Raw genomic sequence first — 24636 nt, 5'->3', positions numbered from 1 at the left:
AGTGTATGTCTTTGTTACTTGGTGTAAGTGTGTTTCTGTGTTACTGGGCATCAGTGTACGTCTTTGTGACTTGGTGTCAGTGTATGTCTTTGTTACTGGGTGTCAGTGTATGTCTTTGTTACTGGGGGTCAGTGTGTCTCTGTGTTACTGGGGGCCAGTGTGTGTTTCTAACTTTGTGTCAGTGTGTGTGTTACTGAGTGTAAGTGTGTGTCCGTGTTACTGGGTATCAGTGTATGTCTTTGTTACTTGGTGTAAGTGTATGTGTTTGTGACTTGTTGTCAGTGTATGTCTTTGTTACTGGGTGTCAGTGCATGTCTTTGTTACTTGGTGCCATTGTATATCTGTGTTACTTGGTGTAAGTTTGTGTCTTTGTTACTGGGTATCAGTGTATGTCTTTGTTACTGGTGTCAGTGTATGTCTGTGTTACTTGGTGTAAATGTGTGTCTGTGTTACTGGGTGTCAGTGTATGTCTTTGTCACTGGGTGTCAGTGTATGTCTTTGTTACTTGGTGTAGGTGTGTGTCTTTCTTACTTGGTGTCCGTGTATGTCTGTGTTACTGGGTGTCGGTGTCTGTCTTTGTTACTTGGTGTAAGTGTGTGTCTGTGTTACTGGGTATCAGTGTCTGTCTTTGTTACTTGGTGTCAGTGTGTGTCTGTGTTACTTGGTGCAGGTTTGTGTCTTCGTTACTTGGTGTCCGTGTGTGTCTGTGTTACTGGGTGTCAGTGCATGTCTTTGTTACTTGGTGCCAATGTATATCTGTGTTACGTGGTGTAAGTGTGTGTCTTTTTTACTTGGTGTAATTGTATGTTTTTGTTACTTGGTGTCAGTGTATGTCTGTGTTACTTGGTGTAAGTGTATGTCTTTGTTACTTGGTGTAAGTGTGTGTCTGTGTTACTTGGTGTAAGTGTGTGTCTGTGTTCCTGGGTCTCAGTATATGTCTTTGTTACTTGGTGTCAGTGTATGTCTGTGTTACTTGGTGTAAGTGTGAGTCTGTGTTACTGGGTATCAGTGTCTGTCTTTGTTACTTGGTGTCTGTGTAGCTCTGTGTTACTTGGTGTAAGTGTGTGTCTGTGTTACTGGGTGTCAGTGTGTGTCTGTGTTACTTGGTGTAATTGTGTGTCTTTGTTACTTGGTGTCCGTGTGTGTCTTTGTTACTTGGTGTAAGTGTGTGTCTGTGTTACTTGGTGGAAGTGTGTGTCTTTGTTACTTGTTGTCCGTGTGTTTCTGTGTTACTGGGTGTCATTGCATGTCTTTGTTACTTGGTGCCAGTGTATATCTGTGTTAGTTGCTGTAAGTGTGTGTCTTTGTTACTTGGTGTAATTGTATGTCTTTGTTACTTGGTGTCAGTGTATGTCTGTGTTACTTGCTGTAAGTGTGTGTCTTCGTTACTGGGTGTCAGTGTGTGTCTTTGTGACTTGGTGTCAGTGTATGTCTGTCTTACTGCGGGTCAGTGTGTGTCTGTGTTACTGTGGGTCAGTGTGTGTTTCTAACTGGGTGTCAGTGTGTGTCTGTGTTACTGGGTATCAGTGTATGTCTTTGTTACTTGGTGTCAGAGTATGTCTGTGTTACTTGGTGTAAGTGTATGTCTTTGTTACTTGGTGCAAGGGAGTTTCTGTGTTACTTGGTGTAAGTGTGTGTCTGTGTTCCTGGGTATCATTGTATGTCTTTGTTACTTGGTGTCAGTGTATGTCTGTGTTACTTGGTGTAAGTGTGTGTCTGTGTTACTGGGTGTCAGTATGAGTCTGTGTTGCTTGGTGTAAGTGTGTGTCTTTGTTACTTGGTGTCCTAGTGTGTCTGTGTTACTGGGTGTCAGTGCATGTCTTTGTTACTTGGTGCCATTGTATATCTTTGTTACTTGGTGTAATTGTATGTCTTTGTTACTTGGTGTCAGTGTATGTCTGTGTTACTTGGTGTAAGTGTGTGTCTGTGTTACTTGGTGTAAGTGTGTGTCTGTGTTCCTGGGTCTCAGTGTATGTCTTTGTTACTTGGTGGAAGTGTGTGTCTGTGTTACTGGGTATCAGTGTATGTCTTTGTGACTTGGTGTCAGTGTATGTTTTTGTTACTGGGTGTCAGTGTATGTCTTTGTTACTTGGTGACAGTGTGTGTCTGTGTTAGTCTTTGTTAATTGGTGTCAGTGTGTGTCCGTGTATGTCTTTGTTACTGTGTGTCAGTGTTTCTCTATGTTACTGGGTGTCAGTGTGTGTTTGTTTGTGTTACTGGGTGTCAGTGTGTGTCTGTGTTACTTGGTGCAAATGTATGTCTTTGATTCTTGTTGTCAGTGTATGTCTTTGTTACTTGGTGTCAGTGTTTGTCTTTGTTACTTGGTGTAAGTGTGTGTCTGTGCTACTGGGTATCAGTGTACGTCTTTGTGACTTGGTGTCAGTGTATGTCTTTGTTACTGGGTGTCAGTGTATGTCTTTGTTACTTGTTGTAAGTGTGTGTCTGTGTTACTGGGTATCAGTGTATGTCTTTGATTCTTGGTGTCAATGTATGTGTTTGTTACTTGGCGTTAGTGTATGTCTGTGTTACTGGGTATCAGTGCATGTCTTTGTTACATGGTGTCAGTGTATGTCTTTGTTACTTGGTGTAAGTGTGTGTCTTTGTTACCTGGTGTAATTGTATGTCTTTGTTACTGGGTGTCAGTGTGTGTCTGTGTTACTTGGTGTAATTGTCTGTCTTTGTCACTTGGTGTCAGTGTATGTCTGTGTTACTTGGTGTAAGTGTATGTCTTTGTTACTTGGCGTCAGTCTATGTCGGTGTTACTTGGTGTAAGTGTGTGTCTTTGTTACTTGGTGTCAGTGTATGTCTTTGTTACTTGGTGTAAGTGTGTGTCTGTGTTACTGGGTATCCCTGTATGTCTTTTTTACTTGGTGTCAGTGGATGTCTGTGTTACTTGGTGTAAATGTGAGTCTTTGTTACTTGGTGTAAGTGTATGTCTCTGTTACTTGGTGTAAGTGTATGTCTTTGTTACTTGGTGTCAGTGTATGTGTTTGTGACTTGGTGTCAGTGTATGTCTTTGTTACTGGGTGTCAGTGTATGTCTTTGTTACTTGGTGTAAGTGTGTGTTTGTGTTACTTGGTGTCAGTGGATGTCTTTGTTACTTGGTGTCTGTGTATGTCTTTGTTACTTGGTGTAAGTGTATGTCTTTGTTACTTGGTGTAAGTGTGTGTCAGTGTTCCTGGGTGTCAGTGTATGTCTTTGTTACTGTGTGTCAGTGTGTGTTACTGGGTGTCAGTGTGTATCTGTGACAGTAGGTGTCAGTATTTAGTTTAGTTTGGAGATACAGCACTTAAACAGGCCCTTCGGCCCACCGAGTCTGGACCGACCATCAACCACCCATTTATACTAATCCTACACGAATCCCATATTCCAATAACATCCCCACCGGTCCCGATATATTTCCCTACCACCTACCTATACTAGGGGAAATTTATAATGGCCGATAAACCTATCAACCTGCAAGTCTTTGGCATTTGGGAGAAAACCGGAGCACCCGGAGGAAAAACACGCAGACACAGGGAGAACTTGCAAACTCCGCACTGGAAGTACCCAGAATCGAACCCGGATCCCTGGAGCTGTGAGGCTGCGGTGCTAACCACTGCGCCAATGTGCACCCCGCACGCCCCTCCCCCGCTCTGTGTGTGCCTGTGTTACTGGGTATCAGTGTATGTCTTTGTTACTTGGTGTCAGTGTATGTCTGTGTTACTTGGTGTAAATGTTTGTCTGTGTTACTGGGTGTCAGTGTGTGTCTGTGTTACTTGGTGTCAGTGTATGTGTTTGTGACTTGGTGTCAGTTTATGTCTTTGTTAAAGGGTGTCAGTGTATGTCTTTGTTACTTGGTGTAAGTGTGTGTTTGTGTTACTTGGTGTCAATGGATGTCTTTGTTACTTGGTGTCTGTGTATGTCTTTGTTACTTGGTGTAATTGTATGTCTTTGTTACTTGGTGTAAGTGTGTGTCTTTGTTACTTGGTGTCAGTGTATGTCTTTGTTACTTGGTGTAAGTGTGTGTCTTTGTTACCTGGTGTCAGTGTTCCTGGGTGTCAGTGTATGTCTTTGTTACTGTGTGTCAGTGTGTGTTACTGGGTGTCAGTGTGTATCTGTGACAGTAGGTGTCAGTATTTAGTTTAGTTTGGAGATACAGCACTGAAACAGGCCCTTCGGCCCACCGAGTCTGGACCGACCATCAACCACCCATTTATACTAATCCTACACGAATCCCATATTCCAATAACATCCCCACCGGTCCCTATATATTTCCCTACCACCTACCTATACTAGGGGAAATTTATAATGGCCGATAAACCTATCAACCTGCAAGTCTTTGGCATTTGGGAGAAAACCGGAGCACCCGGAGGAAAAACACGCAGACACAGGGAGAACTTGCAAACTCCGCACTGGAAGTACCCAGAATCGAACCCGGATCCCTGGAGCTGTGAGGCTGCGGTGCTAACCACTGCGCCAATGTGCACCCCGCACCCCCCTCCCCCGCTCTGTGTGTGCCTGTGTTACTGGGTATCAGTGTATGTCTTTGTTACTTGGTGTCAGTGTATGTCTGTGTTACTTGGTGTAAATGTTTGTCTGTGTTACTGGGTGTCAGTGTGTGTCTGTGTTACTTGGTGTAAGTGTGTGTCTTTGTTACTTGGTGTCCGTGTGTGTCTGTGTTACTGGGTGTCTGTGTATGTCTTTGTTACTGGGTGTCAGTGTATGTCTTTGTTACTGGGTATCAGTGTATTGCTTTGTTACTTGGTGTCATTGTATGTCTGTGTTACTTGGTGTAAGTGTGTGTCTGTGTTACTGGGTATCAGGGTATGTCTTTGTTACTTGGTGTAAGTGTGTGTCTGTGTTACTGGGTGTCAGTTTATGACTTTGTTACTTGGTGTCAGTGTATGTCTTTGTTACTTGGTGTAAGTGTGTGTCTGTGTTACAGGGTATCAGTGTTTGTCTTTGTTTCTTTGTGGAAGTGTGTGTCTGTGTTACTGGGATCAGTGTATGTCTTTGTGACTTGGTGTCAGTGTATGTCTTTGTTACTGGGTGTCAGTGTGTGTATGTGTTAGACTTTGTTACTTGATGTCATTGTGTGTCAGTGTAACTGGGTATCAGTGTATGTCTTTGTTACTTGGTGTAAGTGTGTGTCTGTGTTACTGGGTATCAGTATTTGTCTTTGTTACTTGGTGGAAGTGTGTGCCTGTGTTACTGGGTATCAGTGTATGTCTTTGTGACTTGGTGTCAGTGTATGTTTTTGTTACTGGGTGTCAGTGTATGTCTTTGTTACTTGGTGACAGTGTGTGTCTGTGTTAGTCTTTGTTACTTGGTGTCAGTGTGTGTCCGTGTATGTCTTTGTTACTGTGTGTCAGTGTTTCTCTATGTTACTGGGTGTCAGTGTGTGTTTGTTTGTGTTACTGGGTGTCAGTGTGTGTCTGTGTTACTTGGTGCAAATGTATGTCTTTGATTCTTGTTGTCAGTGTATGTCTTTGTTACTTGGTGTCAGTGTTTGTCTTTGTTACTTGGTGTAAGTGTGTGTCTGTGTTCCTGGGTCTCAGTATATGTCTTTGTTACTTGGTGTCAGTGTATGTCTGTGTTACTTGGTGTAAGTGTGAGTCTGTGTTACTGGGTATCAGTGTCTGTCTTTGTTACTTGGTGTCTGTGTAGCTCTGTGTTACTTGGTGTAAGTGTGTGTCTGTGTTACTGGGTGTCAGTGTGTGTCTGTGTTACTTGGTGTAATTGTGTGTCTTTGTTACTTGGTGTCCGTGTGTGTCTTTGTTACTTGGTGTAAGTGTGTGTCTGTGTTACTTGGTGGATGTGTGTGTCTTTGTTACTTGGTGTCCGTGTGTGTCTGTGTTACTGGGTGTCATTGCATGTCTTTGTTACTTGGTGCCAGTGTATATCTGTGTTAGTTGCTGTAAGTGTGTGTCTTTGTTACTTGGTGTAATTGTATGTCTTTGTTACTTGGTGTCAGTGTATGTCTGTGTTACTTGCTGTAAGTGTGTGTCTTCGTTACTGGGTGTCAGTGTGTGTCTTTGTGACTTGGTGTCAGTGTATGTCTGTCTTACTGCGGGTCAGTGTGTGTCTGTGTTACTGGGGGTCAGTGTGTGTTTCTAACTGGGTGTCAGTGTGTGTCTGTGTTACTGGGTATCAGTGTATGTCTTTGTTACTTGGTGTCAGAGTATGTCTGTGTTACTTGGTGTAAGTGTATGTCTTTGTTACTTGGTGCAAGGGAGTTTCTGTGTTACTTGGTGTAAGTGTGTGTCTGTGTTCCTGGGTATCATTGTATGTCTTTGTTACTTGGTGTCAGTGTATGTCTGTGTTACTTGGTGTAAGTGTGTGTCTGTGTTACTGGGTGTCAGTATGAGTCTGTGTTGCTTGGTGTAAGTGTGTGTCTTTGTTACTTGGTGTCCTAGTGTGTCTGTGTTACTGGGTGTCAGTGCATGTCTTTGTTACTTGGTGCCATTGTATATCTTTGTTACTTGGTGTAAGTGTGTGTCTTTGTTACTTGGTGTAATTGTATGTCTTTGTTACTTGGTGTCAGTGTATGTCTGTGTTACTTGGTGTAAGTGTGTGTCTGTGTTACTTGGTGTAAGTGTGTGTCTGTGTTCCTGGGTCTCAGTGTATGTCTTTGTTACTTGGTGGAAGTGTGTGTCTGTGTTACTGGGTATCAGTGTATGTCTTTGTGAATTGGTGTCAGTGTATGTTTTTGTTACTGGGTGTCAGTGTATGTCTTTGTTACTTGGTGACAGTGTGTGTCTGTGTTAGTCTTTGTTACTTGGTGTCAGTGTGTGTCCGTGTATGTCTTTGTTACTGTGTGTCAGTGTTTCTCTATGTTACTGGGTGTCAGTGTGTGTTTGTTTGTGTTACTGGGTGTCAGTGTGTGTCTGTGTTACTTGGTGCAAATGTATGTCTTTGATTCTTGTTGTCAGTGTATGTCTTTGTTACTTGGTGTCAGTGTTTGTCTTTGTTACTTGGTGTAAGTGTGTGTCTGTGCTACTGGGTATCAGTGTACGTCTTTGTGACTTGGTGTCAGTGTATGTCTTTGTTACTGGGTGTCAGTGTATGTCTTTGTTACTTGTTGTAAGTGTGTGTCTGTGTTACTGGGTATCAGTGTATGTCTTTGATTCTTGGTGTCAATGTATGTCTTTGTTACTTGGCGTTAGTGTATGTCTGTGTTACTGGGTATCAGTGCATGTCTTTGTTACATGGTGTCAGTGTATGTCTTTGTTACTTGGTGTAAGTGTGTGTCTTTGTTACCTGGTGTAATTGTATGTCTTTGTTACTGGGTGTCAGTGTGTGTCTGTGTTACTTGGTGTAATTGTCTGTCTTTGTGACTTGGTGTCAGTGTATGTCTGTGTTACTTGGTGTAAGTGTATGTCTTTGTTACTTGGCGTCAGTCTATGTCGGTGTTACTTGGTGTAAGTGTGTGTCTTTGTTACTTGGTGTCAGTGTATGTCTTTGTTACTTGGTGTAAGTGTGTGTCTGTGTTACTGGGTATCCCTGTATGTCTTTTTTACTTGGTGTCAGTGGATGTCTGTGTTACTTGGTGTAAGTGTGAGTCTTTGTTACTTGGTGTAAGTGTATGTCTCTGTTACTTGGTGTAAGTGTATGTCTTTGTTACTTGGTGTCAGTGTATGTGTTTGTGACTTGGTGTCAGTGTATGTCTTTGTTACTGGGTGTCAGTGTATGTCTTTGTTACTTGGTGTAAGTGTGTGTTTGTGTTACTTGGTGTCAGTGGATGTCTTTGTTACTTGGTGTCTGTGTATGTCTTTGTTACTTGGTGTAAGTGTATGTCTTTGTTACTTGGTGTAAGTGTGTGTCTTTGTTACTTGGTGTCAGTGTATGTCTTTGTTACTTGGTGTAAGTGTGTGTCTTTGTTACCTGGTGTCAGTGTTCCTGGGTGTCAGTGTATGTCTTTGTTACTGTGTGTCAGTGTGTGTTACTGGGTGTCAGTGTGTATCTGTGACAGTAGGTGTCAGTATTTAGTTTAGTTTGGAGATACAGCACTGAAACAGGCCCTTCGGCCCACCGAGTCTGGACCGACCATCAACCACCCATTTATACTAATCCTACACGAATCCCATATTCCAATAACATCCCCACCGGTCCCTATATATTTCCCTACCACCTACCTATACTAGGGGAAATTTATAATGGCCGATAAACCTATCAACCTGCAAGTCTTTGGCATTTGGGAGAAAACCGGAGCACCCGGAGGAAAAACACGCAGACACAGGGAGAACTTGCAAACACCGCACTGGAAGTACCCAGAATCGAACCCGGATCCCTGGAGCTGTGAGGCTGCGGTGCTAACCACTGCGCCAATGTGCACCCCGCACCCCCCTCCCCCGCTCTGTGTGTGCCTGTGTTACTGGGTATCAGTGTATGTCTTTGTTACTTGGTGTCAGTGTATGTCTGTGTTACTTGGTGTAAATGTTTGTCTGTGTTACTGGGTGTCAGTGTGTGTCTGTGTTACTTGGTGTCAGTGTATGTGTTTGTGACTTGGTGTCAGTGTATGTCTTTGTTACTGGGTGTCAGTGTATGTCTTTGTTACTTGGTGTAAGTGTGTGTTTGTGTTACTTGGTGGCAGTGGATGTCTTTGTTACTTGGTGTCTGTGTATGTCTTTGTTACTTGGTGTAATTGTATGTCTTTGTTCCTTGGTGTAAGTGTGTGTCTGTGTTACTGGGTATCAGTGTATGTCTTTGTTACTGGGTATCAGTGTATTGCTTTGTTACTTGGTGTCATTGTATGTCTGTGTTACTTGGTGTAAGTGTGTGTCTGTGTTACTGGGTATCAGTGTATGTCTTTGTTAATTGGTGTAAGTGTGTGTCTGTGTTACTGGGTGTCAGTTTATGACTTTGTTACTTGGTGTCAGTGTATGTCTTTGTTACTTGGTGTAAGTGTGTGTCTGTGTTACAGGGTATCAGTGTTTGTCTTTGTTTCTTGGTGGAAGTGTGTGTCTGTGTTACTGGGATCAGTGTATGTCTTTGTGACTTGGTGTCAGTGTATGTCTTTGTTACTGGATGTCAGTGTGTGTATGTGTTAGAGTTTGTTACTTGATGTCAGTGTGTGTCAGTGTAACTGGGTATCAGTGTATGTCTTTGTTACTTGGTGTAAGTGTGTGTCTGTGTTACTGGGTATCAGTATTTGTCTTTGTTACTTGGTGGAAGTGTGTGTCTGTGTTACTGGGTATCAGTGTATGTCTTTGTGACTTGGTGTCAGTGTATGTTTTTGTTACTGGGTGTCAGTGTATGTCTTTGTTACTTGGTGACAGTGTGTGTCTGTGTTAGTCTTTGTTACTTGGTGTCATTGTGTGTCCGTGTATGTCTTTGTTACTGTGTGTCAGTGTTTCTCTATGTTACTGGGTGTCAGTGTGTGTTTGTTTGTGTTACTGGGTGTCAGTGTGTGTCTGTGTTACTTGGTGCAAATGTATGTCTTTGATTCTTGTTGTCAGTGTATGTCTTTGTTACTTGGTGTCAGTGTTTGTCTTTGTTACTTGGTGTAAGTGTGTGTCTGTGCTACTGGGTATCAGTGTACGTCTTTGTGACTTGGTGTCAGTGTATGTCTTTGTTACTGGGTGTCAGTGTATGTCTTTGTTACTTGTTGTAAGTGTGTGTCTGTGTTACTGGGTATCAGTGTATGTCTTTGATTCTTGGTGTCAATGTATGTCTTTGTTACTTGGCGTTAGTGTATGTCTGTTACTGGGTATCAGTGCATGTCTTTGTTACATGGTGTCAGTGTATGTCTGTGTTACTTGGTGTAAGTGTGTGTCTTTGTTACTTGGTGTAATTGTATGTCTTTGTTACTTGGTGTCAGTGTATGTCTGTGTTACTTTGTGTAAGTGTATGTCTTTGTTACTTCTTTTCAGTGTATGTATTTGTTACTTGGTGCAAGTGTGTGTATGTGTGACTTGGTGTAAGTGTGTGTCTGTGTTACTTGGCTTCAGTGTATGTCTTTGTTATTTGGTGTAAGTGTGTTTCTGTGTTACTGGGCATCAGTGTACGTCTTTGTGACTTGGTGTCAGTGTATGTCTTTGTTACTGGGTGTCAGTGTATGTCTTTGTTACTGGGGGTCAGTGTGTCTCTGTGTTACTGGGGGCCAGTGTGTGTTTCTAACTTTGTGTCAGTGTGTGTGTTACTGAGTGTAAGTGTGTGTCCGTGTTACTGGGTATCAGTGTATGTCTTTGTTACTTGGTGTAAGTGTATGTGTTTGTGACTTGTTGTCAGTTTATGTCTTTGTTACTGGGTGTCAGTGCATGTCTTTGTTACTTGGTGCCATTGTATATCTGTGTTACTTGGTGTAAGTTTGTGTCTTTGTTACTGGGTATCAGTGTATGTCTTTGTTACTGGTGTCAGTGTAAGTCTGTGTTACTTGGTGTAAATGTGCGTCTGTGTTACTGGGTGTCAGTGTATGTCTTTGTCACTGGGTGTCAGTGTATGTCTTTGTTACTTGGTGTAAGTGTGTGTCTATGTTACTGGGTATCAGTGTCTGTCTTTGTTACTTGGTGTCAGTGTGTGTCTGTGTTACTTGGTGTCGGTGTGTGTCTTTCTTACTTGGTGTCCGTGTATGTCTGTGTTACTGGGTGTCGGTGTATGTCTTTGTTACTTGGTGTAAGTGTGTGTCTGTGTTACTGGGTATCAGTGTCTGTCTTTGTTACTTGGTGTCAGTGTGTGTCTGTGTTACTTGGTGCAGGTTTGTGTCTTCGTTACTTGGTGTCCGTGTGTGTCTGTGTTACTGGGTGTCAGTGCATGTCTTTGTTACTTGGTGCCAATGTATATCTGTGTTACGTGGTGTAAGTGTGTGTCTTTTTTACTTGGTGTAATTGTATGTCTTTGTTACTTGGTGTCAGTGTATGTCTGTGTTACTTGGTGTAAGTGTATGTCTTTGTTACTTGGTGTAAGTGTGTGTCTGTGTTACTTGGTGTAAGTGTGTGTCTGTGTTCCTGGGTCTCAGTATATGTCTTTGTTACTTGGTGTCAGTGTATGTCTGTGTTACTTGGTGTAAGTGTGAGTCTGTGTTACTGGGTATCAGTGTCTGTCTTTGTTACTTGGTGTCTGTGTAGCTCTGTGTTACTTGGTGTAAGTGTGTGTCTGTGTTACTGGGTGTCAGTGTGTGTCTGTGTTACTTGGTGTAATTGTGTGTCTTTGTTACTTGGTGTCCGTGTGTGTCTTTGTTACTGGGTGTGAGTGTGTTTCTGTGTTACTGGGTGTCAGTGTATGTCTTTGTTACTTGGTGTAAGTGTGTGTCTGTGTTACTGGGTATCAGTGTGTGTCTTTGTTACTTGGTGTAAGTGTGTGTCTGTGTTACTTGGTGGAAGTCTGTGTCTTTGTTACTTGGTGTCCGTGTGTGTCTGTGTTACTGGGTGTCATTGCATGTCTTTGTTACTTGGTGCCAGTGTATATCTGTGTAGTTGCTGTAAGTGTGTGTCTTTGTTACTTGGTGTAATTGTATGTCTTTGTTACTTGGTGTCAGTGTATGTCTGTGTTACTTGCTGTAAGTGTGTGTCTTCGTTACTGGGTGTCAGTGTGTGTCTTTGTGACTTGGTGTCAGTGTATGTCTGTCTTACTGCGGGTCAGTGTGTGTCTGTGTTACTGGGGGTCAGTGTGTGTTTCTAACTGGGTGTCAGTGTGTGTCTGTGTTACTGGGTATCAGTGTATGTCTTTGTTACTTGGTGTCAGAGTATGTCTGTGTTACTTGGTGTAAGTGTATGTCTTTGTTACTTGGTGCAAGGGAGTTTCTGTGTTACTTGGTGTAAGTGTGTGTCTGTGTTCCTGGGTATCATTGTATGTCTTTGTTACTTGGTGTCAGTGTATGTCTGTGTTACTTGGCGTAAGTGTGTGTCTGTGTTACTGGGTGTCAGTATGAGTCTGTGTTGCTTGGTGTAAGTATGTGTCTTTGTTACTTGGTGTCCTAGTGTGTCTGTGTTACTGGGTGTCAGTGCATGTCTTTGTTACTTGGTGCCATTGTATATCTTTGTTACTTGGTGTAAGTGTGTGTCTTTGTTACTTGGTGTAATTGTATGTCTTTGTTACTTGGTGTCAGTGTATGTCTGTGTTACTTGGTGTAAGTGTGTGTCTGTGTTACTTGGTGTAAGTGTGTGTCTGTGTTCCTGGGTCTCAGTGTATGTCTTTGTTACTTGGTGGAAGTGTCTGTCTGTGTTACTGGGTATCAGTGTATGTCTTTGTGACTTGGTGTCAGTGTATGTTTTTGTTACTGGGTGTCAGTGTATGTCTTTGTTACTTGGTGACAGTGTGTGTCTGTGTTAGTCTTTGTTACTTGGTGTCAGTGTGTGTCCGTGTATGTCTTTGTTACTGTGTGTCAGTGTTTCTCTATGTTACTAGGTGTCAGTGTGTGTTTGTTTGTGTTACTGGGTGTCAGTGTGTGTCTGTGTACTTGGTGCAAATGTATGTCTTTGATTCTTGTTGTCAGTGTATGTCTTTGTTACTTGGTGTCAGTGTATGTCTTTGTTACTTGGTGTAAGTGTGTGTCTTTGTTACCTGGTGTAATTGTATGTCTTTGTTACTTGGTGTCAGTGTATGTCTGTGTTACTTGGTGTAAGTGTATGTCTTTGTTAATTGTTTTCAGTGTATGTCTTTGTTACTTGGTGCAAGTGTGTGTATGTGTGACTTGGTGTAAGTGTGTGTCTGTGTTACTTGGTATCAGTGTATGTCTTTGTTACTTGGTTTAAGTGTGTTTCTGTGTTACTGGGCATCAGTGTACGTCTTTGTGACTTGGTGTCAGTGTATGTCTTTGTTACTGGGTGTCAGTGTATGTCTTTGTTACTGGGGGTCAGTGTGTGTCTGTGTTACTGGGGGCCAGTGTGTGTTTCTAACTGGGTGTCAGTGTGTGTGTTACTGGGTGTAAGTGTGTGTCCGTGTTACTGGGTATCAGTGTATGTCTTTGTTACTTGGTGTAAGTGTATGTGTTTGTGACTTGTTGTCAGTGTATGTCTTTGTTACTGGGTGTCAGTGCATGTCTTTGTTACTTGGTGCCATTGTATATCTGTGTTACTTGGTGTAAGTTTGTGTCTTTGTTACTGGGTATCAGTGTATGTCTTTGTTACTGGTGTCAGTGTATGTCTGTGTTACTTGGTGTAAATGTGTGTCTGTGTTACTGGGTGTCAGTGAGTGTCTGTGTTACTTGGTGTAAGTGTGTGTCTTTGTTACTTGGTGTCCGTGTGTGTCTGTGTTACTGGGTGTCAGTGTATGTCTTTGTCACTGGGTGTCAGTGTATGTCTTTGTTACTTGGTGTAAGTGTGTGTCTATGTTACTGGGTATCAGTGTCTGTCTTTGTTACTTGGTGTCAGTGTGTGTCTGTGTTACTTGGTGTAGGTGTGTGTCTTTGTTACTTGGTGTCCGTGTATGTCTGTGTTACTGGGTGTCAGTGTATGTCTTTGTTAGTTGGTGCAAGTGTGTGTCTGTGTTACTGGGTATCAGTGTCTGTCTTTGTTACTTGGTGTCAGTGTGTGTCTTTGTTACTTGGTGCAGGTTTGTGTCTTCGTTACTTGGTGTCCGTGTGTGTCTGTGTTACTGGGTGTCAGTGCATGTCTTTGTTACTTGGTGCCAATGTATATCTGTGTTACTTGGTGTAAGTGTGTGTCTTTTTTACTTGGTGTAATTGTATGTCTTTGTTACTTGGTGTCAGTGTATGTCTGTGTTACTTGGTGTAAGTGTATGTCTTTGTTACTTGGTGTAAGTGTGTGTCTGTGTTACTTGGTGTAAGTGTGTGTCTGTGTTCCTGGGTCTCAGTGTATGTCTGTGTTACTTGGTGTAAGTGTGAGTCTGTGTTACTGGGTATCAGTGTATGTCTTTGTTACTTGGTGTCTGTGTAGCTCTGTGTTACTTGGTGTATGTGTGTGTCTGTGTTACTGGGTGTCAGTGTGTGTCTGTTTTACTTGGTGTAAGTGTGTGTCTTTGTTACTTGGTGTCCGTGTGTGTCTTTGTTACTGGGTGTGAGTGTGTTTCTGTGTTACTGGGTGTCAGTGTATGTCTTTGTTACTTGGTGTAAGTGTGTGTCTGTATTACTGGGTATCAGTGTGTGCCTTTGTTACTTGGTGTAAGTGTGTGTCTGTGTTACTTGGTGTAAGTGTATGTCTTTGTTACTTGGTGCAAGGGAGTTTCTGTGTTACTTGGTGTAAGTGTGTGTCTGTGTTCCTGGGTATCATTGTATGTCTTTGTTACTTGGTGTCAGTGTATGTCTGTGTTACTTGGTGTAAGTGTGTGTCTGTGTTACTGGGTGTCAGTATGAGTCTGTGTTGCTTGGTGTAAGTGTGTGTCTTTGTTACTTGGTGTCCTAGTGTGTCTGTGTTACTGGGTGTCAGTGCATGTCTTTGTTACTTGGTGCCATTGTATATCTTTGTTACTTGGTGTAATTGTATGTCTTTGTTACTTGGTGTCAGTGTATGTCTGTGTTACTTGGTGTAAGTGTGTGTCTGTGTTACTTGGTGTAAGTGTGTGTCTGTGTTCCTGGGTCTCAGTGTATGTCTTTGTTACTTGGTGGAAGTGTGTGTCTGTGTTACTGGGTATCAGTGTATGTCTTTGTGACTTGGTGTCAGTGTATGTTTTTGTTACTGGGTGTCAGTGTATGTCTTTGTTACTTGGTGACAGTGTGTGTCTGTGTTAGTCTTTGTTAATTGGTGTCAGTGTGTGTCCGTGTATGTCTTTGTTACTGTGTGTCAGTGTTTCTCTATGTTACTGGGTGTCAGTGTGTGTTTGTTTGTGTTACTGGGTGTCAGTGTGTGTCTGTGTTACTTGGTGCAAATGTATGTCTTTGATTCTTGTTGTCAGTGTATGTCTTTGTTACTTGGTGTCAGTGTTTGTCTTTGTTACTTGGTGTAAGTGTGTGTCTGTGCTACTGGGTATCAGTGTACGTCTTTGTGACTTGGTGTCAGTGTATGTCTTTGTTACTGGGTGTCAGTGTATGTCTTTGTTACTTGTTGTAAGTGTGTGTCTGTGTTACTGGGTATCAGTGTATGTCTTTGATTCTTGGTGTCAATGTATGTGTTTGTTACTTGGCGTTAGTGTATGTCTGTGTTACTGGGTATCAGTGCATGTCTTTGTTACATGGTGTCAGTGTATGTCTTTGTTACTTGGTGTAAGTGTGTGTCTTTGTTACCTGGTGTAATTGTATGTCTTTGTTACTGGGTGTCAGTGTGTGTCTGTGTTACTTGGTGTAATTGTCTGTCTTTGTCACTTGGTGTCAGTGTATGTCTGTGTTACTTGGTGTAAGTGTATGTCTTTGTTACTTGGCGTCAGTCTATGTCGGTGTTACTTGGTGTAAGTGTGTGTCTTTGTTACTTGGTGTCAGTGTATGTCTTTGTTACTTGGTGTAAGTGTGTGTCTGTGTTACTGGGTATCCCTGTATGTCTTTTTTACTTGGTGTCAGTGGATGTCTGTGTTACTTGGTGTAAATGTGAGTCTTTGTTACTTGGTGTAAGTGTATGTCTCTGTTACTTGGTGTAAGTGTATGTCTTTGTTACTTGGTGTCAGTGTATGTGTTTGTGACTTGGTGTCAGTGTATGTCTTTGTTACTGGGTGTCAGTGTATGTCTTTGTTACTTGGTGTAAGTGTGTGTTTGTGTTACTTGGTGTCAGTGGATGTCTTTGTTACTTGGTGTCTGTGTATGTCTTTGTTACTTGGTGTAAGTGTATGTCTTTGTTACTTGGTGTAAGTGTGTGTCAGTGTTCCTGGGTGTCAGTGTATGTCTTTGTTACTGTGTGTCAGTGTGTGTTACTGGGTGTCAGTGTGTATCTGTGACAGTAGGTGTCAGTATTTAGTTTAGTTTGGAGATACAGCACTTAAACAGGCCCTTCGGCCCACCGAGTCTGGACCGACCATCAACCACCCATTTATACTAATCCTACACGAATCCCATATTCCAATAACATCCCCACCGGTCCCGATATATTTCCCTACCACCTACCTATACTAGGGGAAATTTATAATGGCCGATAAACCTATCAACCTGCAAGTCTTTGGCATTTGGGAGAAAACCGGAGCACCCGGAGGAAAAACACGCAGACACAGGGAGAACTTGCAAACTCCGCACTGGAAGTACCCAGAATCGAACCCGGATCCCTGGAGCTGTGAGGCTGCGGTGCTAACCACTGCGCCAATGTGCACCCCGCACGCCCCTCCCCCGCTCTGTGTGTGCCTGTGTTACTGGGTATCAGTGTATGTCTTTGTTACTTGGTGTCAGTGTATGTCTGTGTTACTTGGTGTAAATGTTTGTCTGTGTTACTGGGTGTCAGTGTGTGTCTGTGTTACTTGGTGTCAGTGTATGTGTTTGTGACTTGGTGTCAGTTTATGTCTTTGTTAAAGGGTGTCAGTGTATGTCTTTGTTACTTGGTGTAAGTGTGTGTTTGTGTTACTTGGTGTCAATGGATGTCTTTGTTACTTGGTGTCTGTGTATGTCTTTGTTACTTGGTGTAATTGTATGTCTTTGTTACTTGGTGTAAGTGTGTGTCTTTGTTACTTGGTGTCAGTGTATGTCTTTGTTACTTGGTGTAAGTGTGTGTCTTTGTTACCTGGTGTCAGTGTTCCTGGGTGTCAGTGTATGTCTTTGTTACTGTGTGTCAGTGTGTGTTACTGGGTGTCAGTGTGTATCTGTGACAGTAGGTGTCAGTATTTAGTTTAGTTTGGAGATACAGCACTGAAACAGGCCCTTCGGCCCACCGAGTCTGGACCGACCATCAACCACCCATTTATACTAATCCTACACGAATCCCATATTCCAATAACATCCCCACCGGTCCCTATATATTTCCCTACCACCTACCTATACTAGGGGAAATTTATAATGGCCGATAAACCTATCAACCTGCAAGTCTTTGGCATTTGGGAGAAAACCGGAGCACCCGGAGGAAAAACACGCAGACACAGGGAGAACTTGCAAACTCCGCACTGGAAGTACCCAGAATCGAACCCGGATCCCTGGAGCTGTGAGGCTGCGGTGCTAACCACTGCGCCAATGTGCACCCCGCACCCCCCTCCCCCGCTCTGTGTGTGCCTGTGTTACTGGGTATCAGTGTATGTCTTTGTTACTTGGTGTCAGTGTATGTCTGTGTTACTTGGTGTAAATGTTTGTCTGTGTTACTGGGTGTCAGTGTGTGTCTGTGTTACTTGGTGTAAGTGTGTGTCTTTGTTACTTGGTGTCCGTGTGTGTCTGTGTTACTGGGTGTCTGTGTATGTCTTTGTTACTGGGTGTCAGTGTATGTCTTTGTTACTGGGTATCAGTGTATTGCTTTGTTACTTGGTGTCATTGTATGTCTGTGTTACTTGGTGTAAGTGTGTGTCTGTGTTACTGGGTATCAGGGTATGTCTTTGTTACTTGGTGTAAGTGTGTGTCTGTGTTACTGGGTGTCAGTTTATGACTTTGTTACTTGGTGTCAGTGTATGTCTTTGTTACTTGGTGTAAGTGTGTGTCTGTGTTACAGGGTATCAGTGTTTGTCTTTGTTTCTTTGTGGAAGTGTGTGTCTGTGTTACTGGGATCAGTGTATGTCTTTGTGACTTGGTGTCAGTGTATGTCTTTGTTACTGGGTGTCAGTGTGTGTATGTGTTAGACTTTGTTACTTGATGTCATTGTGTGTCAGTGTAACTGGGTATCAGTGTATGTCTTTGTTACTTGGTGTAAGTGTGTGTCTGTGTTACTGGGTATCAGTATTTGTCTTTGTTACTTGGTGGAAGTGTGTGCCTGTGTTACTGGGTATCAGTGTATGTCTTTGTGACTTGGTGTCAGTGTATGTTTTTGTTACTGGGTGTCAGTGTATGTCTTTGTTACTTGGTGACAGTGTGTGTCTGTGTTAGTCTTTGTTACTTGGTGTCAGTGTGTGTCCGTGTATGTCTTTGTTACTGTGTGTCAGTGTTTCTCTATGTTACTGGGTGTCAGTGTGTGTTTGTTTGTGTTACTGGGTGTCAGTGTGTGTCTGTGTTACTTGGTGCAAATGTATGTCTTTGATTCTTGTTGTCAGTGTATGTCTTTGTTACTTGGTGTCAGTGTTTGTCTTTGTTACTTGGTGTAAGTGTGTGTCTGTGTTCCTGGGTCTCAGTATATGTCTTTGTTACTTGGTGTCAGTGTATGTCTGTGTTACTTGGTGTAAGTGTGAGTCTGTGTTACTGGGTATCAGTGTCTGTCTTTGTTACTTGGTGTCTGTGTAGCTCTGTGTTACTTGGTGTAAGTGTGTGTCTGTGTTACTGGGTGTCAGTGTGTGTCTGTGTTACTTGGTGTAATTGTGTGTCTTTGTTACTTGGTGTCCGTGTGTGTCTTTGTTACTTGGTGTAAGTGTGTGTCTGTGTTACTTGGTGGATGTGTGTGTCTTTGTTACTTGGTGTCCGTGTGTGTCTGTGTTACTGGGTGTCATTGCATGTCTTTGTTACTTGGTGCCAGTGTATATCTGTGTTAGTTGCTGTAAGTGTGTGTCTTTGTTACTTGGTGTAATTGTATGTCTTTGTTACTTGGTGTCAGTGTATGTCTGTGTTACTTGCTGTAAGTGTGTGTCTTCGTTACTGGGTGTCAGTGTGTGTCTTTGTGACTTGGTGTCAGTGTATGTCTGTCTTACTGCGGGTCAGTGTGTGTCTGTGTTACTGGGGGTCAGTGTGTGTTTCTAACTGGGTGTCAGTGTGTGTCTGTGTTACTGGGTATCAGTGTATGTCTTTGTTACTTGGTGTCAGAGTATGTCTGTGTTACTTGGTGTAAGTGTATGTCTTTGTTACTTGGTGCAAGGGAGTTTCTGTGTTACTTGGTGTAAGTGTGTGTCTGTGTTCCTGGGTATCATTGTATGTCTTTGTTACTTGGTGTCAGTGTATGTCTGTGTTACTTGGTGTAAGTGTGTGTCTGTGTTACTGGGTGTCAGTATGAGTCTGTGTTGCTTGGTGTAAGTGTGTGTCTTTGTTACTTGGTGTCCTAGTGTGTCTGTGTTACTGGGTGTCAGTGCATGTCTTTGTTACTTGGTGCCATTGTATATCTTTGTTACTTGGTGTAAGTGTGTGTCTTTGTTACTTGGTGTAATTGTATGTCTTTGTTACTTGGTGTCAGTGTATGTCTGTGTTACTTGGTGTAAGTGTGTGTCTGTGTTACTTGGTGTAAGTGTGTGTCTGTGTTCCTGGGTCTCAGTGTATGTCTTTGTTACTTGGTGGAAGTGTGTGTCTGTGTTACTGGGTATCAGTGTATGTCTTTGTGAATTGGTGTCAGTGTATGTTTTTGTTACTGGGTGTCAGTGTATGTCTTTGTTACTTGGTGACAGTGTGTGTCTGTGTTAGTCTTTGTTACTTGGTGTCAGTGTGTGTCCGTGTATGTCTTTGTTACTGTGTGTCAGTGTTTCTCTATGTTACTGGGTGTCAGTGTGTGTTTGTTTGTGTTACTGGGTGTCAGTGTGTGTCTGTGTTACTTGGTGCAAATGTATGTCTTTGATTCTTGTTGTCAGTGTATGTCTTTGTTACTTGGTGTCAGTGTTTGTCTTTGTTACTTGGTGTAAGTGTGTGTCTGTGCTACTGGGTATCAGTGTACTTCTTTGTGACTTGGTGTCAGTGTATGTCTTTGTTACTGGGTGTCAGTGTATGTCTTTGTTACTTGTTGTAAGTGTGTGTCTGTGTTACTGGGTATCAGTGTATGTCTTTGATTCTTGGTGTCAATGTATGTCTTTGTTACTTGGCGTTAGTGTATGTCTGTGTTACTGGGTATCAGTGCATGTCTTTGTTACATGGTGTCAGTGTATGTCTTTGTTACTTGGTGTAAGTGTGTGTCTTTGTTACCTGGTGTAATTGTATGTCTTTGTTACTGGGTGTCAGTGTGTGTCTGTGTTACTTGGTGTAATTGTCTGTCTTTGTGACTTGGTGTCAGTGTATGTCTGTGTTACTTGGTGTAAGTGTATGTCTTTGTTACTTGGCGTCAGTCTATGTCGGTGTTACTTGGTGTAAGTGTGTGTCTTTGTTACTTGGTGTCAGTGTATGTCTTTGTTACTTGGTGTAAGTGTGTGTCTGTGTTACTGGGTATCCCTGTATGTCTTTTTTACTTGGTGTCAGTGGATGTCTGTGTTACTTGGTGTAAGTGTGAGTCTTTGTTACTTGGTGTAAGTGTATGTCTCTGTTACTTGGTGTAAGTGTATGTCTTTGTTACTTGGTGTCAGTGTATGTGTTTGTGACTTGGTGTCAGTGTATGTCTTTGTTACTGGGTGTCAGTGTATGTCTTTGTTACTTGGTGTAAGTGTGTGTTTGTGTTACTTGGTGTCAGTGGATGTCTTTGTTACTTGGTGTCTGTGTATGTCTTTGTTACTTGGTGTAAGTGTATGTCTTTGTTACTTGGTGTAAGTGTGTGTCTTTGTTACTTGGTGTCAGTGTATGTCTTTGTTACTTGGTGTAAGTGTGTGTCTTTGTTACCTGGTGTCAGTGTTCCTGGGTGTCAGTGTATGTCTTTGTTACTGTGTGTCAGTGTGTGTTACTGGGTGTCAGTGTGTATCTGTGACAGTAGGTGTCAGTATTTAGTTTAGTTTGGAGATACAGCACTGAAACAGGCCCTTCGGCCCACCGAGTCTGGACCGACCATCAACCACCCATTTATACTAATCCTACACGAATCCCATATTCCAATAACATCCCCACCGGTCCCTATATATTTCCCTACCACCTACCTATACTAGGGGAAATTTATAATGGCCGATAAACCTATCAACCTGCAAGTCTTTGGCATTTGGGAGAAAACCGGAGCACCCGGAGGAAAAACACGCAGACACAGGGAGAACTTGCAAACACCGCACTGGAAGTACCCAGAATCGAACCCGGATCCCTGGAGCTGTGAGGCTGCGGTGCTAACCACTGCGCCAATGTGCACCCCGCACCCCCCTCCCCCGCTCTGTGTGTGCCTGTGTTACTGGGTATCAGTGTATGTCTTTGTTACTTGGTGTCAGTGTATGTCTGTGTTACTTGGTGTAAATGTTTGTCTGTGTTACTGGGTGTCAGTGTGTGTCTGTGTTACTTGGTGTCAGTGTATGTGTTTGTGACTTGGTGTCAGTGTATGTCTTTGTTACTGGGTGTCAGTGTATGTCTTTGTTACTTGGTGTAAGTGTGTGTTTGTGTTACTTGGTGGCAGTGGATGTCTTTGTTACTTGGTGTCTGTGTATGTCTTTGTTACTTGGTGTAATTGTATGTCTTTGTTCCTTGGTGTAAGTGTGTGTCTGTGTTACTGGGTATCAGTGTATGTCTTTGTTACTGGGTATCAGTGTATTGCTTTGTTACTTGGTGTCATTGTATGTCTGTGTTACTTGGTGTAAGTGTGTGTCTGTGTTACTGGGTATCAGTGTATGTCTTTGTTAATTGGTGTAAGTGTGTGTCTGTGTTACTGGGTGTCAGTTTATGACTTTGTTACTTGGTGTCAGTGTATGTCTTTGTTACTTGGTGTAAGTGTGTGTCTGTGTTACAGGGTATCAGTGTTTGTCTTTGTTTCTTGGTGGAAGTGTGTGTCTGTGTTACTGGGATCAGTGTATGTCTTTGTGACTTGGTGTCAGTGTATGTCTTTGTTACTGGATGTCAGTGTGTGTATGTGTTAGAGTTTGTTACTTGATGTCAGTGTGTGTCAGTGTAACTGGGTATCAGTGTATGTCTTTGTTACTTGGTGTAAGTGTGTGTCTGTGTTACTGGGTATCAGTATTTGTCTTTGTTACTTGGTGGAAGTGTGTGTCTGTGTTACTGGGTATCAGTGTATGTCTTTGTGACTTGGTGTCAGTGTATGTTTTTGTTACTGGGTGTCAGTGTATGTCTTTGTTACTTGGTGACAGTGTGTGTCTGTGTTAGTCTTTGTTACTTGGTGTCATTGTGTGTCCGTGTATGTCTTTGTTACTGTGTGTCAGTGTTTCTCTATGTTACTGGGTGTCAGTGTGTGTTTGTTTGTGTTACTGGGTGTCAGTGTGTGTCTGTGTTACTTGGTGCAAATGTATGTCTTTGATTCTTGTTGTCAGTGTATGTCTTTGTTACTTGGTGTCAGTGTTTGTCTTTGTTACTTGGTGTAAGTGTGTGTCTGTGCTACTGGGTATCAGTGTACGTCTTTGTGACTTGGTGTCAGTGTATGTCTTTGTTACTGGGTGTCAGTGTATGTCTTTGTTACTTGTTGTAAGTGTGTGTCTGTGTTACTGGGTATCAGTGTATGTCTTTGATTCTTGGTGTCAATGTATGTCTTTGTTACTTGGCGTTAGTGTATGTCTGTTACTGGGTATCAGTGCATGTCTTTGTTACATGGTGTCAGTGTATGTCTGTGTTACTTGGTGTAAGTGTGTGTCTTTGTTACTTGGTGTAATTGTATGTCTTTGTTACTTGGTGTCAGTGTATGTCTGTGTTACTTTGTGTAAGTGTATGTCTTTGTTACTTCTTTTCAGTGTATGTATTTGTTACTTGGTGCAAGTGTGTGTATGTGTGACTTGGTGTAAGTGTGTGTCTGTGTTACTTGGCTTCAGTGTATGTCTTTGTTATTTGGTGTAAGTGTGTTTCTGTGTTACTGGGCATCAGTGTACGTCTTTGTGACTTGGTGTCAGTGTATGTCTTTGTTACTGGGTGTCAGTGTATGTCTTTGTTACTGGGGGTCAGTGTGTCTCTGTGTTACTGGGGGCCAGTGTGTGTTTCTAACTTTGTGTCAGTGTGTGTGTTACTGAGTGTAAGTGTGTGTCCGTGTTACTGGGTATCAGTGTATGTCTTTGTTACTTGGTGTAAGTGTATGTGTTTGTGACTTGTTGTCAGTTTATGTCTTTGTTACTGGGTGTCAGTGCATGTCTTTGTTACTTGGTGCCATTGTATATCTGTGTTACTTGGTGTAAGTTTGTGTCTTTGTTACTGGGTATCAGTGTATGTCTTTGTTACTGGTGTCAGTGTAAGTCTGTGTTACTTGGTGTAAATGTGCGTCTGTGTTACTGGGTGTCAGTGTATGTCTTTGTCACTGGGTGTCAGTGTATGTCTTTGTTACTTGGTGTAAGTGTGTGTCTATGTTACTGGGTATCAGTGTCTGTCTTTGTTACTTGGTGTCAGTGTGTGTCTGTGTTACTTGGTGTCGGTGTGTGTCTTTCTTACTTGGTGTCCGTGTATGTCTGTGTTACTGGGTGTCGGTGTATGTCTTTGTTACTTGGTGTAAGTGTGTGTCTGTGTTACTGGGTATCAGTGTCTGTCTTTGTTACTTGGTGTCAGTGTGTGTCTGTGTTACTTGGTGCAGGTTTGTGTCTTCGTTACTTGGTGTCCGTGTGTGTCTGTGTTACTGGGTGTCAGTGCATGTCTTTGTTACTTGGTGCCAATGTATATCTGTGTTACGTGGTGTAAGTGTGTGTCTTTTTTACTTGGTGTAATTGTATGTCTTTGTTACTTGGTGTCAGTGTATGTCTGTGTTACTTGGTGTAAGTGTATGTCTTTGTTACTTGGTGTAAGTGTGTGTCTGTGTTACTTGGTGTAAGTGTGTGTCTGTGTTCCTGGGTCTCAGTATATGTCTTTGTTACTTGGTGTCAGTGTATGTCTGTGTTACTTGGTGTAAGTGTGAGTCTGTGTTACTGGGTATCAGTGTCTGTCTTTGTTACTTGGTGTCTGTGTAGCTCTGTGTTACTTGGTGTAAGTGTGTGTCTGTGTTACTGGGTGTCAGTGTGTGTCTGTGTTACTTGGTGTAATTGTGTGTCTTTGTTACTTGGTGTCCGTGTGTGTCTTTGTTACTGGGTGTGAGTGTGTTTCTGTGTTACTGGGTGTCAGTGTATGTCTTTGTTACTTGGTGTAAGTGTGTGTCTGTGTTACTGGGTATCAGTGTGTGTCTTTGTTACTTGGTGTAAGTGTGTGTCTGTGTTACTTGGTGGAAGTCTGTGTCTTTGTTACTTGGTGTCCGTGTGTGTCTGTGTTACTGGGTGTCATTGCATGTCTTTGTTACTTGGTGCCAGTGTATATCTGTGTAGTTGCTGTAAGTGTGTGTCTTTGTTACTTGGTGTAATTGTATGTCTTTGTTACTTGGTGTCAGTGTATGTCTGTGTTACTTGCTGTAAGTGTGTGTCTTCGTTACTGGGTGTCAGTGTGTGTCTTTGTGACTTGGTGTCAGTGTATGTCTGTCTTACTGCGGGTCAGTGTGTGTCTGTGTTACTGGGGGTCAGTGTGTGTTTCTAACTGGGTGTCAGTGTGTGTCTGTGTTACTGGGTATCAGTGTATGTCTTTGTTACTTGGTGTCAGAGTATGTCTGTGTTACTTGGTGTAAGTGTATGTCTTTGTTACTTGGTGCAAGGGAGTTTCTGTGTTACTTGGTGTAAGTGTGTGTCTGTGTTCCTGGGTATCATTGTATGTCTTTGTTACTTGGTGTCAGTGTATGTCTGTGTTACTTGGCGTAAGTGTGTGTCTGTGTTACTGGGTGTCAGTATGAGTCTGTGTTGCTTGGTGTAAGTATGTGTCTTTGTTACTTGGTGTCCTAGTGTGTCTGTGTTACTGGGTGTCAGTGCATGTCTTTGTTACTTGGTGCCATTGTATATCTTTGTTACTTGGTGTAAGTGTGTGTCTTTGTTACTTGGTGTAATTGTATGTCTTTGTTACTTGGTGTCAGTGTATGTCTGTGTTACTTGGTGTAAGTGTGTGTCTGTGTTACTTGGTGTAAGTGTGTGTCTGTGTTCCTGGGTCTCAGTGTATGTCTTTGTTACTTGGTGGAAGTGTCTGTCTGT

The sequence above is a fragment of the Heterodontus francisci genome, unplaced genomic scaffold, assembly GCF_036365525.1.
Source record: "Heterodontus francisci isolate sHetFra1 unplaced genomic scaffold, sHetFra1.hap1 HAP1_SCAFFOLD_63, whole genome shotgun sequence".
NCBI lineage: Eukaryota > Metazoa > Chordata > Chondrichthyes > Heterodontiformes > Heterodontidae > Heterodontus > Heterodontus francisci.
The sequence above is the reverse complement of the archived record's forward strand: the minus strand, read 5'-3'. Positions refer to the sequence as shown.